Consider the following 12,966-nt stretch of genomic DNA (forward strand, 5'->3'; position numbering starts at 1 on the left):
TGCCCCTGCACTGCTGAGGGGTGGGGGTGGTGGGAGACATGAGTTGGACATGAGTGGGGGCCTGGTGGAGGGTGCCCTGCACTGCTGGGGGGTGGGGGTGGTGGGAGACATGAGTGGGGGCCTGGTGGAGGGTGCCCCTGGATGCTGGGGGGTGGGGGTGCAGGGGGACATGAGTGGGGCCATGGTGGAGGGTGCCCCTGCACTGCTGGGGTGTGGGGGTGGTGGGAGACATGAGTGGGGGCCTGGTGGAGGGTGCCCCTGGATGCTGGGGGGTGGGGGTGCAGGGGAACATGAGTGGGGGCCTGGTGGGGGATGCCAATGGTGGCCGGGGGGTGGGGGTGCAGGGGGACATGAGTGGGGGCCTGGTGGAGGGTGCCCCTGCACTGCTGAGGGGTGGGGGTGGTGGGAGACATGAGTTGGACATGAGTGGGGGCCTGGTGGAGGGTGCCCTGCGCTGCTGGGGGGTGGGATTGGTGGGAGACATGAGTGGGGGCCTGGTGGAGGGTGCCCCTGGATGCTGGGGGGTGGGGTGGTGGGAGACATGAGTGGGGGCCTGGTGGAGGGTGCCCCTGGATGCTGGGGGGTGGGGGTGCAGGGGGACATGAGTGGGGGCCTGGTGGAGGGTGGCCCTGGATGCTGGGGGGTGGGGGTGGTGGGAGACATGAGTTGGACATGAGTGGGGGCCTGGTGGAGGGTGCCCTGCACTGCTGGGGGGTGGGGGTGGTGGGAGACATGAGTGGGCGCCTGGTGGAGGGTGCCCCTGGATGCTGGGGGGTGGGGGGGCTGGGGGACATGAGTGGGGGCCTGGTGGAGGGTGCCCCTGCACTGCTGGGGGGTGGGGGTGGTGGGAAACATGAGTGGGGGCCTGGTGGAGGGTGCCCCTGGATGCTGGGGGGTGGGGGTGCAGGGGGACATGAGTGGGGGCCTGGTGGGGGATGCCCATCGTGGCTGGGGGGTGGGGGTGCAGGGGGACATGAGTCTGGTGGAGGGTGCCCCTGCACTGCTGAGGGGTGGGGGTGGTGGGAGACATGAGTTGTACATGAGTGGGGGCCTGGTGGAGGGTGCCCTGCACTGCTGGGGGGTGGGGGTGGTGGGAGACATGAGTGGGGGCCTGGTGGAGGGTGCCCCTGGATGCTGGGGGGTGAGGGTGCAGGGGTGGGGCCAAGCCTGATTTGCATATGGTCTTTCCCCTTCTGTAATGGCTTGGCAGGTGAAGAACGGTGGTCTGGAGGGTTGCCCAGAGCAACGCCAGTGGTTAAGATTAATTCTAAACCTTCCAGCCATCACCTCTTTGTTTTTGCTTTGTCACCCCGAGTGGGACGGGTATGCCCAGACGTGGGTCCCGTGCCTGCTGGGCCTAGAGACCCAAGCTACTCCTCACTGATGAGCCCCAACAAGGGCGAAACATGTTTGGGGATGCTTGTGGTCTCGTGCAGAAGGGATGTGACCTAGCAGTTCGGGCTGGACTGCCCCTTTTGGGGTGGGGCCAAGCCTGATTTGCATATGGTCTTTCCCCTTCTGTAATGGCTTGGCAGGTGAAGAACGGTGGTCTGGAGGGTTGCCCAGAGCAACGCCAGTGGTTAAGATTAATTCTAAACCTTCCAGCCATCACCTCTTTGTTTTTGCTTTGTCACCCCGAGTGGGACGGGTATGCCCAGACGTGGGTCCCGTGCCTGCTGGGCCTAGAGACCCAAGCTACTCCTCACTGATGAGCCCCAACAAGGGTGAAACATGTTTGGGGATGCTTGTGGTCTCGTGCAGAAGGGATGTGACCTAGCAGTTCGGGCTGGACTGCCCCTTTTGGGGTGGGGCCAAGCCTGATTTGCATATGGTCTTTCCCCTTCTGTAATGGCTTGGCAGGTGAAGAACGGTGGTCTGGAGGGTTGCCCAGAGCAACGCCAGTGGTTAAGATTTATTCTAAACCTTCCAGCCATCACCTCTTTGGTTTTGGACATGAGTGGGGGCCTGGTGGAGGGTGCCCCTGCACTGCCGAGGGGTGGGGGTGGTGGGAGACATGAGTTGGACATGAGTGGGGGCCTGGTGGAGGGTGCCCTGCACTGCTGGTGGGTGGGGGTGGTGGGATACATGAGTGGGGGCCTGGTGGAGGGTGCCCCTGGATGCTGGGGGGTGGGTGTGCAGGGGGACATGAGTGGGGGCCTGGTGGGGGCTGCCCATGGTGGCTGGGGGGTGGGGGTGGTGGGAGACATGAGTTGGACATGAGTGGGGGCCTGGTGGAGGGTGCCCTGCACTGCTGGGGGGTGGGGGTGGTGGGAGACATGAGTGGGGGCCTGGTGGACGGTGCCCCTGGATGCTGAGGGGTGGGGGTGCAGGGGGACATGAGTTGGGGCCTGGTGGAGGGTGCCCCTGGATGCTGGGGGGTGGGGGTGATAGGGGACATGAGTGGGGGCCTGGTGGAGGGTGCCCCTGGATGCTGGGGGGTGGGGGTGATAGGGGACATGAGTGGGGGCCTGGTGGTGGGTGCCCTGCACTGCTGGGGGGTGGGGGTGCAGGGGGACATGAGTTGGACATGAGTGGGGGCCTGGTGGAGGGTGCCCTGCACTGCTGGGGGCTGGGGGTGCAGGGGGACATGAGTGGGGGCCTGGTGGGGGCTGCCCATGGTGGCTGGGGGGTGGGGGTGGTGGGAGACATGAGTGGGGGCCTGGTGGAGGCTGCCCCTGCACTGCTGGGGGGTGGGGGTGATAGGGGACATGAGTGGGGGCCTGGTGGGGGATGCCCATGGTGGCTGGGGGGTGGGGGTGCAGGGGGACATGAGTGGGGGCCTGGTGGAGAGTGCCCCTGGATGCTGGGGGGTGGGGGTGATAGGGGACATGAGTGGGGGCCTGGTGGAGGGTGCCCTGGATGCTGGGGGGTGGGGGTGGTGGGGGACATGAGTGGGGGCCTGGTGGAGGGTGCCCTGCACTGCTGGGGGGTGGGGGTGGTGGGAGACATGAGTTGGACATGAGTGGGGGCCTGGTGGAGGGTTCCCTGCACTGCTGGTGGGTGGGGGTGGTGGGAGACATGAGTGGGGGCCTGGTGGAGGGTGCCCCTGGATGCTGGGGGGTGGGGGTGCAGGGGGACATGAGTGGGGGCCGGTGGGGGCTGCCCATGGTGGCTGGGGGGTGGGGGTGGTGGGAGACATGAGTTGGACATGAGTGGGGGCCTGGTGGAGGGTGCCCTGCTCTGCTGGGGGGTGGGGGTGGTGGGAGACATGAGTGGGGGCCTGGAGGACGGTGCCCTGGGATGCTGAGGGGTGGGGGTGCAGGGGGACATGAGTGGGGGACTGGTGGAGGGTGCCCCTGGATGCTGGGGGGTGGGGGTGATAGGGGACATGAGTGGGGGCCTGGTGGAGTGTGCCCCTGGATGCTGGGGGGTGGGGGTGATAGGGGACATGAGTGGGGGCCTGGTGGTGGGTGCCCTGCACTGCTGGGGGGTGGGGGTGCAGGGGGACATGAGTTGGACATGAGTGGGGGCCTGGTGGAGGGTGCCCTGCACTGCTGGGGGCTGGGGGTGCAGGGGGACATGAGTGGGGGCCTGGTGGGGGCTGCCCATGGTGGCTGGGGGGTGGGGGTGGTGGGAGACATGAGTGGGGGCCTGGTGGAGGCTGCCCCTGCACTGCTGGGGGATGGGGGTGATAGGGGACATGAGTGGGGGCCTGGTGGGGGATGCCCATGGTGGCTGGGGGGTGGGGGTGCAGGGGGACATGAGTGGGGGCCTGGTGGAGGGTGCCCTGGATGCTGGGGGGTGGGGGTGGTGGGAGACATGAGTGGGGGCTGCCCATGGTGGCTGGGGGGTGGGGGTGGTGGGAGACATGAGTGGGGGCCTGGTGGAGGGTGCCCTGCACTGCTGGGGGGTGGGGGTGGTGGGAGACATGAGTGGGGGCCTGGTGGAGGGTGCCCCTGGATGCTGGGGGGTGTGGGTGCAGGGGGACATGAGAGGGGGCCTGGTGGAGGGTGCCCCTGCACTGCTGAGGGGTGGGGGTGGTGGGAGACATGAGTTGCACATGAGTGGGGGCCTGGTGGAGGGTGCCCTGCACTGCTGGGGGATGGGGGTGGTGGGAGACATGAGTGGGGGCCTGGTGGAGGGTGCTCCTGGATGCTGGGGGGTGGGGTGGTGGGAGATATGAGTTGGACATGAGTGGGGGCCTGGTGGAGGGTGCCCTGCACTGCTGGGGGGTGGGGGTGGTGGGAGACATGAGTGGGGGCCTGGTCGAGGGTGCCTCTGGATGCTGGGGGGTGGGGGTGCAGGGGGACATGAGATGGACATGAGTGGGGGCCTGGTGGAGGGTGCCTTGGATGCTGGGGGGTGGGGGTGGTGGGAGACATGAGTTGGACATGAGTGGGGGCCTGGTGGAGGGTGCCCTGCACCGCTGGGGGGTGGGGGTGGGGGGAGACATGAGTGGGGGCCTGGTGGAGGGTGCCCCTGCACTGCTGAGAGGTGGGGGTGGTGGGAGACATGAGTGGGGGCCTGGTGGAGGGTGCCCCTGCACTGCTGAGGGGTGGGGGCGGTGGGAGACATGAGTTGGACATGAGTGGGGGCCTGGTGGACGGTGCCCTGCACTGCTGGGGGGTGGGGGTGGTGGGAGACATGAGTGGGGGCCTGGTGGAGGGTGCCCCTGGATGCTGGGGGGTGGGGGTGCAGGGGGACATGAGTTGGACATGAGTGGGGGCCTGGTGGAGGGTGCCCTGGATGCTGGGGGTGGGGGTGCAGGGTGACATGAGTTGGACATGAGTGGGGGCCTGGTGGAGGGTGCCCTGCACTGCTGGGGGTGGGGGTGCAGGGGGCCATGAGTGGGGGCCTGGTGGAGGGTGCCCCTGGATGCTGGGGGGTGGGGTGATAGGGGACATGAGTGGGGGCCTGTGGGGGTGCAGGGGGACATGAGTGGGGGCCTGGTGGAGGGTGCCCATGCACTGCTGGGGGGTGGGGGGGTGGGAGACATTAGTGGGGGCCTGGTGGAGGGTGCCCCTGGATGCTGGGGGGTGGGGGTGCAGGGGGACATGAGTGGGGGCCTGGTGGGGGATGCCCATCGTGGCTGGGGGGTGGGGGTGCAGGGGGACATGAGTGGGGGCCAGGTGGAGGGTGCCCCTGCACTGCTGAGAGGTGGCGGTGGTGGGAGACAATAGTTGTACATGAGTGGGGGCCTGGTGGAGGGTGCCCTGCACTGCTGGGGGGTGGGGGTGGTGGGAGACATGAGTGAGGGCCTGGTGGAGGGTGCCCCTGGATGCTGGGGGGTGGGGGTACAGGGGGACATGAGTGGGGGCCTGGTGGAGGGTGCCCCTGCACTGCTGAGGGGTGGGGGTGGTGGGAGACATGAGTTGGACATGAGTGGGGGCCTGGTGGAGGGTGCCCTGCACTGCTGGGGGGTGGGGGTGGTGGGAGACATGAGTGGGGGCCTCATGGAGGGTGCCCCTGGATGCTGGGGGGTGGGGGTGCAGGGGGACATGAGTGGGGGCCTGGTGGGGGCTGCCCATGGTGGCTGGGGGGTGGGGGCCTGGTGGAGGGTGCCCCTGGATGCTGGGGGGTGGAGGTGCAGGGGGACATGAGTGGGGGCCTGGTGGAGGGTGCCCCTGGATGCTGGGGGGTGGGGGTGATAGGGGCCATGAGTGGGGGCCTGGTGGAGGGTGCCCCTGGATGCTGGGGGTGGGGGTGATAGGGGACATGAGTGGGGACCTAGTGGAGGGTGCCCTGCACTGCTGGGGGGTGGGGGTGCAGGGAGACATGAGTTGGGCATGAGTGGGGGCCTGGTGGAGGGTGCCCTGCACTGCTGTGGGGTGGGGGTGCAGGGGGACATGAGTGGGGGCCTGGTGGGGGCTGCCCATGGTACCTGGGGGGTAGGGGTGGTGGGAGACATGAGTGGGCGCCTGGTGGAGGCTGCCCCTGCACTGCTGAGGGGTGGGGGTGATAGGGGACATGAGTGGGGGCCTGGTGGGGGATGCCCATGGTGGCTGGGGGGTGGGGGTGCAGGGGGACATGAGTGGGGGCCTGGTGGAGGGTGCCCCTGGATGCTGGGGGGTGGGGGTGATAGGGGACATGAGTGGGGGCCTGGTGGAGGGTGCCCTGGATGCTGGGGGGTGGGGTTGGTGGGAGACATGAGTGGAGGCCTGGTGGGGGCTGCCCATGGTGGCTGGGGGGTGGGGGTGGTGGTCGACATGAGTGGGGGCCTGGTGGAGGGTGCCCTGCACTGCTGGGGGGTGGGGGTGGTGGGAGACATGAGTGGGGGCCTGGTGGAGGGTGCCCCTGGATGCTGGGGGGTGGGGGTGCAGGGGGACATGAGTAGGGGCCTGGTGGAGGGGGCCCCTGCACTGCTGAGGGGTGGGGGTGGTGGGAGACATGAGTTGGACATGAGTGGGGGCCTGGTGGAGGGTGCCCTGCACTGCTGGGGGGTGGGGGTGATAGGGGACATGAGTGGGGCCTAGTGGGGGCTTCCCATGGTGTCTGGGGGGTGGGGGTGCAGGGGGACATGAGTGGGGGCCTGGTGGAGGGTGCCTCTGCACTGCTGAGGGGTGGGGGTGGTGGGAGACATGAGTTGGACATGAGTGGGGGCCTGGTATAGGGTGCCCTGCACTGCTGGGGGATGGGGGTGGTGGGAGACATGACTGGGGGCCTGGTGGAGGGCGCCCCTGGATGCTGGGGGGTGGGGTGGTGGGAGACATGAGTTGGACATGAGTGGGGGCCTGGTGGAGGGTGCCCTGCACTGCTGGGGGGTGGGGGTGGTGGGAGACATGAGTGGGGGCCTGGTGGAGGGTGCCCCTGGATGCTCGGGGGTGGGGGTGCAGGGGGACATGAGTTGGACATGAGTGGGGGCCTGGTGGAGGGTGCCCTGGATGCTGGGGGGTGGGGGTGCAGGGGGACATGAGTTGGACATGAGTGGGGGCCTGGTGGAGGGTGCCCTGCACTGCTGGGGGGCGGGGGTGGTGGGAGACATGAGTGGGGGCCTGGTGGAGGGTGCCCCTGCACTGCTGAGGGGTGGGGGTGGTGGGAGACATGAGTGAGGGCCTGGTGGAGGGTGCCCCTGCACTGCTGAGGGGTGGGGTGGTGGGAGACATGAGTTGGACATGAGGTGGGGCCTGGTGGAGGGTGCCCTTCACTGCTGGGAGGTGGGGGTGGTGGGAGACATGAGTGGGGGCCTGGTGGAGGGTGCCCCTGGATGCTGGGGGCTGGGGGTGCAGGGGGACATGAGTTGGACATGAGTGGGGGCCTGATGGAGGGTGCCCTGGATGCTGGGGGGTGGGGGTTCAGGGGGACATGAGTTGGACATGAGTGGGGGCCTGGTGGAAGGTGCCCTGCACTGCTGGGGGTGGGGGTGCAGGGGGCCATGAGTGGGGGCCTGGTGGAGGGTGCCCCTGGATGCTGGGGGGTGGGGGTGATAGGGGACATGAGTGGGGGCCTGGTGGAGGGTGCCCCACACTGCTGGGGGGTGGGGTGCTGGGTGACATGAGCAGGTGTGCAGGGTAGTCCCCTGTGGCGTCGGCTGCCTGCAGGGGCCGTGGAGGGTGTACAGGGAATACCTGGGAGCACACAGCCAAATCGCGTGTAGAATTTCCCGCGTACCCCTGAAATACACGTACCCAGCCAAATCGCATGTTGAAATTCCCACGCACGTACCCGGCTAAATCGCGTGTGTGACTTCCCGCGCACCCCTGAGATCCATGTACCCAGCCAAGTCGCATGTGGAAATTCCCGCGCACGTACCCGGCCAAATCGCGTGTGGAACTTCCCGTGCACCCCTGAAATCCACGTACCCTTCCAAATCGCGTGTGAGACTTCCCACGCACCCCTGAGATCCACGTACCCTGCCAAATCGCGTGTGGAAATTCCTGCGCATGTACCCGGCCAAATCGCGTGTGCAACTTCCTGCGCACCCCTGAAATCCACGTACCCTGCCAAATCGCGTGTGGGACTTCCCGCGCACCCCTGAGATCCACGTACCCAGCCAAATCGCGTGTGGAAATTCCCACGCACGTACCCGGCCAAATCGCGTGTGCAACTTCCCGTGCACCCCTGAAATCCACGTACCCTGCCAAATCGCTTGTGGGACTTCCCGCGCACCCCTGAGATCCACGTACCCAGCCAAATCGCGTGTGGAAATTCCAGCGCACGTACCCGGCCAAATCGCGTGTGGAACTTCCCGCGCACCCCTGAAATCCACGTACCCTGCCAAATCACGTGTGAGACTTCCTGCGCACCCCTGAGATCCACGTACACAGCCAAGTCGCGTGTGGAAATTCCCGCGCACGTACACTGCCAAATCGCGTGTGGAACTTCCCGCGCACCCCTGAAATCCACATACCCTGCCAAATCGCGTGTGAGACTTCCCGCGCACCCCTGAGATCCACGTGCCCAGCCAAGTCACGTGTGGAAATTCCCGCACACGTACCCAGCCAAATCGCGTGTGGAACTTCCCGCGCACCCCTGAAATCCACGTACCCTGCCAAATCGCGTGTGAAAGTTCCCGCGCACCCCGCAATACACGCACACGTTATTTTTCAGTCAGCGGGTGTTCGTGTTTGTGGGTACCCCTTTGCACGTCATTTGTCCTGGAGGGCCACAGTATAGGACATTCATCATAGCTGTATATAGGTGCTATTTGTTGGCGCACCTTTTGGCGCACATTTATTACAGGCGCAGAGACGCTACCGCCTGCTTTCTTGTGGCGATCATGTTTGTGCCTGTGCGCTGGTTTGACCGTGCGCTTTTTTGCCCTATTCGATTCCATGAATACGTGTTGTAGGCGAGCGTGTGGGCGTTCCGTGCACTTGCACCCTGTACTTCCCCCGTGACGCCCACATTTTGGCAAGTTGTTCCCCATTCCGAGTGTTACGCCCCGTGTTCCGCCTAATTTTGTTGTGTGCGCCGCGCTATGTGCGATTTTCGCTGTGGCCTGTGCGATTTTCGCTGTGTCCTGGCGCACGCCGTTAGATGGCCTGTGCGCCAACGTGCGCCGTGCACTTTTTTAGCGCACATCCGATGGTTTACTCGCGCACGGCCTTCCATGAATCGATGTGCGCTGCTTTTCGTGCGATTTTCGCACTTGCACTGCGATTTTCGCTATTCCACTGCGAATCTCACATTTTTGGCCACTTGCGCCACGCTAATTATTCCATGAATCGGCCTGTGAATATTTGCCAGTTGTCTCATCTGGTGTGACATAGTTTTTGTAGGAGTAGTTTTGGGCTATGTCGTGCAGGCACATGTTTCCCAAAACAGTCCTCCTTTTTGAGTGTTATGTGTCAATTAAATAGTTTTTTAAAATGTCCTGGCTGTTGGGATCATTTGTGGCTATGGTTTCAATCTCTTAGAAGGATTTTACTACCCCTTTTCGGGATAAAGCTGGACCAAGGTTTAGCCAGACAATGTGTTCAGATTTGACATATAAGGCTTTACCTGTTAAATGGTTTGCAGCTTTGTAGCACCCGCAATCTCTACGGGAGAGCATTTTTATCCCGAAGCTGTACAATTTTTGTGTCAGTGATTTGTAAGATGATATGTTATCCCACAGGTCTTTTAGCTCTGTTTTCTCAGCTTTGGTGACATATCTGGCAAATGCAGTGAAATTGTCTGCAATGTAACGTATGGTGATTTTTGCCTTCCACAAGACGGCAATGACTGCCTTTTAATCATTGATGTGCTTGGATGCTACATCCCTTTAATGTTTTATGTATTTTTAGGGGATTTGGCTTTTACACTGTGTCTAACAGAAGACAGCAAGCTAGTTACTCATCCTTTTTTGAAAACTGGTTTAGGGAAGCCAAAGCGACATTTGGTATAGTATTTACCTTCGTTTTTATATCTACGGTGGCAGTATTTGCCACACTTATGTTATTGGAAGCATAAGATGTGGGTACGAAGGTCACTATGTGGGGTTTCTGAAGGGATGTCACAGGCAATGTATTTTTCAATTAACTGTAAAACAGTGGCATCAGTGTCATGGCCATGTTTGGGAGGATCTTTTATCCACAAAAACATGTGGATGTGTGGTGCTCCTCTTGATTGATATTCTTTTCTGCAAAAGAAGTGTTGCGCTTCTCCGAGTAGAGGAGTAGTATTATTACAGATGAAGTGCAGAATGACAATGAAGCAATGGTGAAAGTACCTTGATACATTGACAGGGTTAAGAGAACAGAGTTCGGCTTGTGTTTTTATATCTATTCCATCTTTATTATGGTTTGCAGTCCGTAAGAAGTCGTGGAAGTCATCCCATGCATACTCTGCACAACTTAAAGTAACAAACAATGTGGGCGGACCTAGGATCCTTAGCATACAACGTACATCAATGTGCCAGAAGAACCAGTATTCTTTTGTACCATGCATGTTTGCCAAAAGATTTGTGATACTTGACTGCAAAACTTAATCTTTGTCTTTTATCTTTTGAAGCAGTTGGGTAGCATACATGTTTAACAAATTAGAGTCTGTTTTTAATGTGTGTGCAACTCCATAACATAGAGTTGCTAGTTCACTTTCAAACAGGAGGTGGAAAATGTATTATACATTTTGTCTATATCTGGGGTCTTCAGAATGCATTCGTAAATAGCGATAGTCTGATGCACTAATTTATGTTCTGATGCACTAATTTATGTGGATCTTTCATTATATCTTCTTCCTTTTAATGTAGGAAAGAGTAGATCAAAAGAACGTGCTTCTACACTTTATTCCCATATGTTCTTTGAGATCCTTTGACTTGATGCATTTGATACGTTTCTAATGCATCTTCAATGGTGTCTTTGGAGTGTAGTGGGTGAATTGTATACTGGTCTAAAATGGTGGCTGCAGTAACAGGATCTACATGTTCAAATTGGCCAGTTGCTGGTGAATTCTGAATTATTTGGGTGGTTTCACTTAGGTTTTCCTCTATGTTTATATCTTTGTAGTATTGATTGCTTTCTTTCTGATATTGTAGGGCTTGTCTAACTTTGTTTAAGTCGACTAGTTGTTGCCAAATGTTTTTGTCTTGTGTTGGTACACCATTAAATAGTAAATTAAAAATTAATCGATTAGCCATTGTACTTCTAGATTTTCTACATTTTCTTTAAGATCTACTGGCAAATATTCTACTTTACCACGGATACCTTTTAATAACTCATATGGAGGCAATTTGGCTGTTTTGGGTTGAAGGCGTATCATAGCTTGAAATGGGTGTATTGTTTCAATTACATTGCTCTGATACAAGTTAAATGTTTGGAGAGCCTTTGGAAGGTGGAATATTTTGACGTTATTAGCGATAGCACATGCTGGCATTAGGTTATTGTCAACCTTTGTATTGCAGTACATGCAAACTATTGAGGGGTCAGTTATTTTGTATTTATTTTCTGTTGTTAGATATAAAGCTAATTGGAACCATTGGGATTCCTCATTGTCCCCTATTTTGTAGGCAAAATCTACTATTTTTGTGCTCTTTTTATAAAACTTTCTGCAACAAATGACACATACTTGGTCTGGTATTCCAGCAGATGTGGTATGAAACTTAGCTAATTCTTTTTTGTATGTTTTTGTTAGGAGGATGGTGTTTGTGAGGTTTTCACTAATGTTTTCTGAAGTTACTGAATTTTCTAAGTCAACTTCCGTTCCAAAGTATTTACTTTTGATGTGCTCTATTTCTCGAAGAAGATCTTTGGCTGTTCCAAGTAGGACACTGTTATTTACATTTTTGAGTTTGAATGGAGGTCTTTTTGCATATGATATGATAGTTTATTTATATAGTGCCTATAGACAGTGGGCCTCATTACGAGTTTGGAGGCAGCCATGGTGCTTTTAGCACCATGGCTGCCTCCAAACTCGGGTCCGGGTTCCTTGAATGAGGAATTACCACGCCATTCCAACCTTGGAGGACCCGGTAATTCCTCATTCAAAATACCCATCCCCATTCCCATTCGAGCCCCCATAGGGCTCAATGGGAATGGGGAGGGAGCTAATTATGGGCCCGTTAATAACAGGCCTGTTATTAGCTCCCTGGTCCCTTAGCGGCTCCCGCTATGGGCAGCCGGTAAAACCAGCCGCCCTTTGCGGGACCCGGTAAGGGACCTCGTAATTCGACGGTAAGGGGTTAACGGCACCGGCATCCTTACCGGCACCGTTAAACCCTTACCGCCGACCTCGTAATGAGGCCCAGTGTGTTTCAAAGTGCTTCAAGGCAAGTGAGCGAACAAGAGAAAATACAATGACATTCTTACAAGGACGTGAACAAAATAATGTGAAAATAACTATTGTACTTGGCCTGGCAACATTTCAGTGCAAGAGCTTGGAACATAGATAGGAAGGGAGGGTTTGGGAGGGAAAAGGGAACAGACAGGTAACTACCGTACTAAGCCTGACAACATTTCTGGTAGAGCCAGAGATTAGCAAGAGGTGAGGGAGAAGGGGAGGAGAAAGGAGGAGAGGAGCAAAACAAGCAACTATCGTACTAGGCCTGACAACATTTCAGTGCGCGGGGGGCGGAAACACATAAGGAAGGGGAGGAGACACACATTTGTTGTGATCTTTCTACGTCCGGGACAATTCTGATACAGTAAGTGCATAGAAAAGGCAAGGGAGAGCGGGAACAGAGTGGGAGAAGGGAGAAGAGAGAGAAGAGCATTGAGTAAAACAGTGAAAAGGAGCAGGAAAGCAGAGGGCAGAGCGAATACAGTTACAGAGGTCAGTAAAACTGATAGGGCCCGATCCATGGAATTATTTGTGTTGAAAATCAGGTACTTGTGCGCGAAATCGTGCGCAAGCGCCCACTCCTCCATTCATGGAAGACAATGCACAGGGCTTACCTGTGACTTGCGAGGAATCTGCGGAGGTCCAACATGTAATTGCGACACCACGAACGCCTTGCGCAAGACTCTAAGCGAAGGCCCGGCTGGGTCTGCCCAGTCACCTAAAAACGGGCAGAAAATGTGGAATGTGGAGCAACAAGTGAAAATGTGGGCGTTACGAGGGAAGTCCCACAGTTAAATACTCGCAAAGCCCTTATGTGAGAAAAATAACCAT

Source organism: Ambystoma mexicanum, chromosome 10 (genome assembly GCF_040938575.1).
Source record: "Ambystoma mexicanum isolate Mex_15411 chromosome 10, UKY_AmexF1_1, whole genome shotgun sequence".
Taxonomy (NCBI): Eukaryota; Metazoa; Chordata; class Amphibia; order Caudata; family Ambystomatidae; genus Ambystoma; species Ambystoma mexicanum.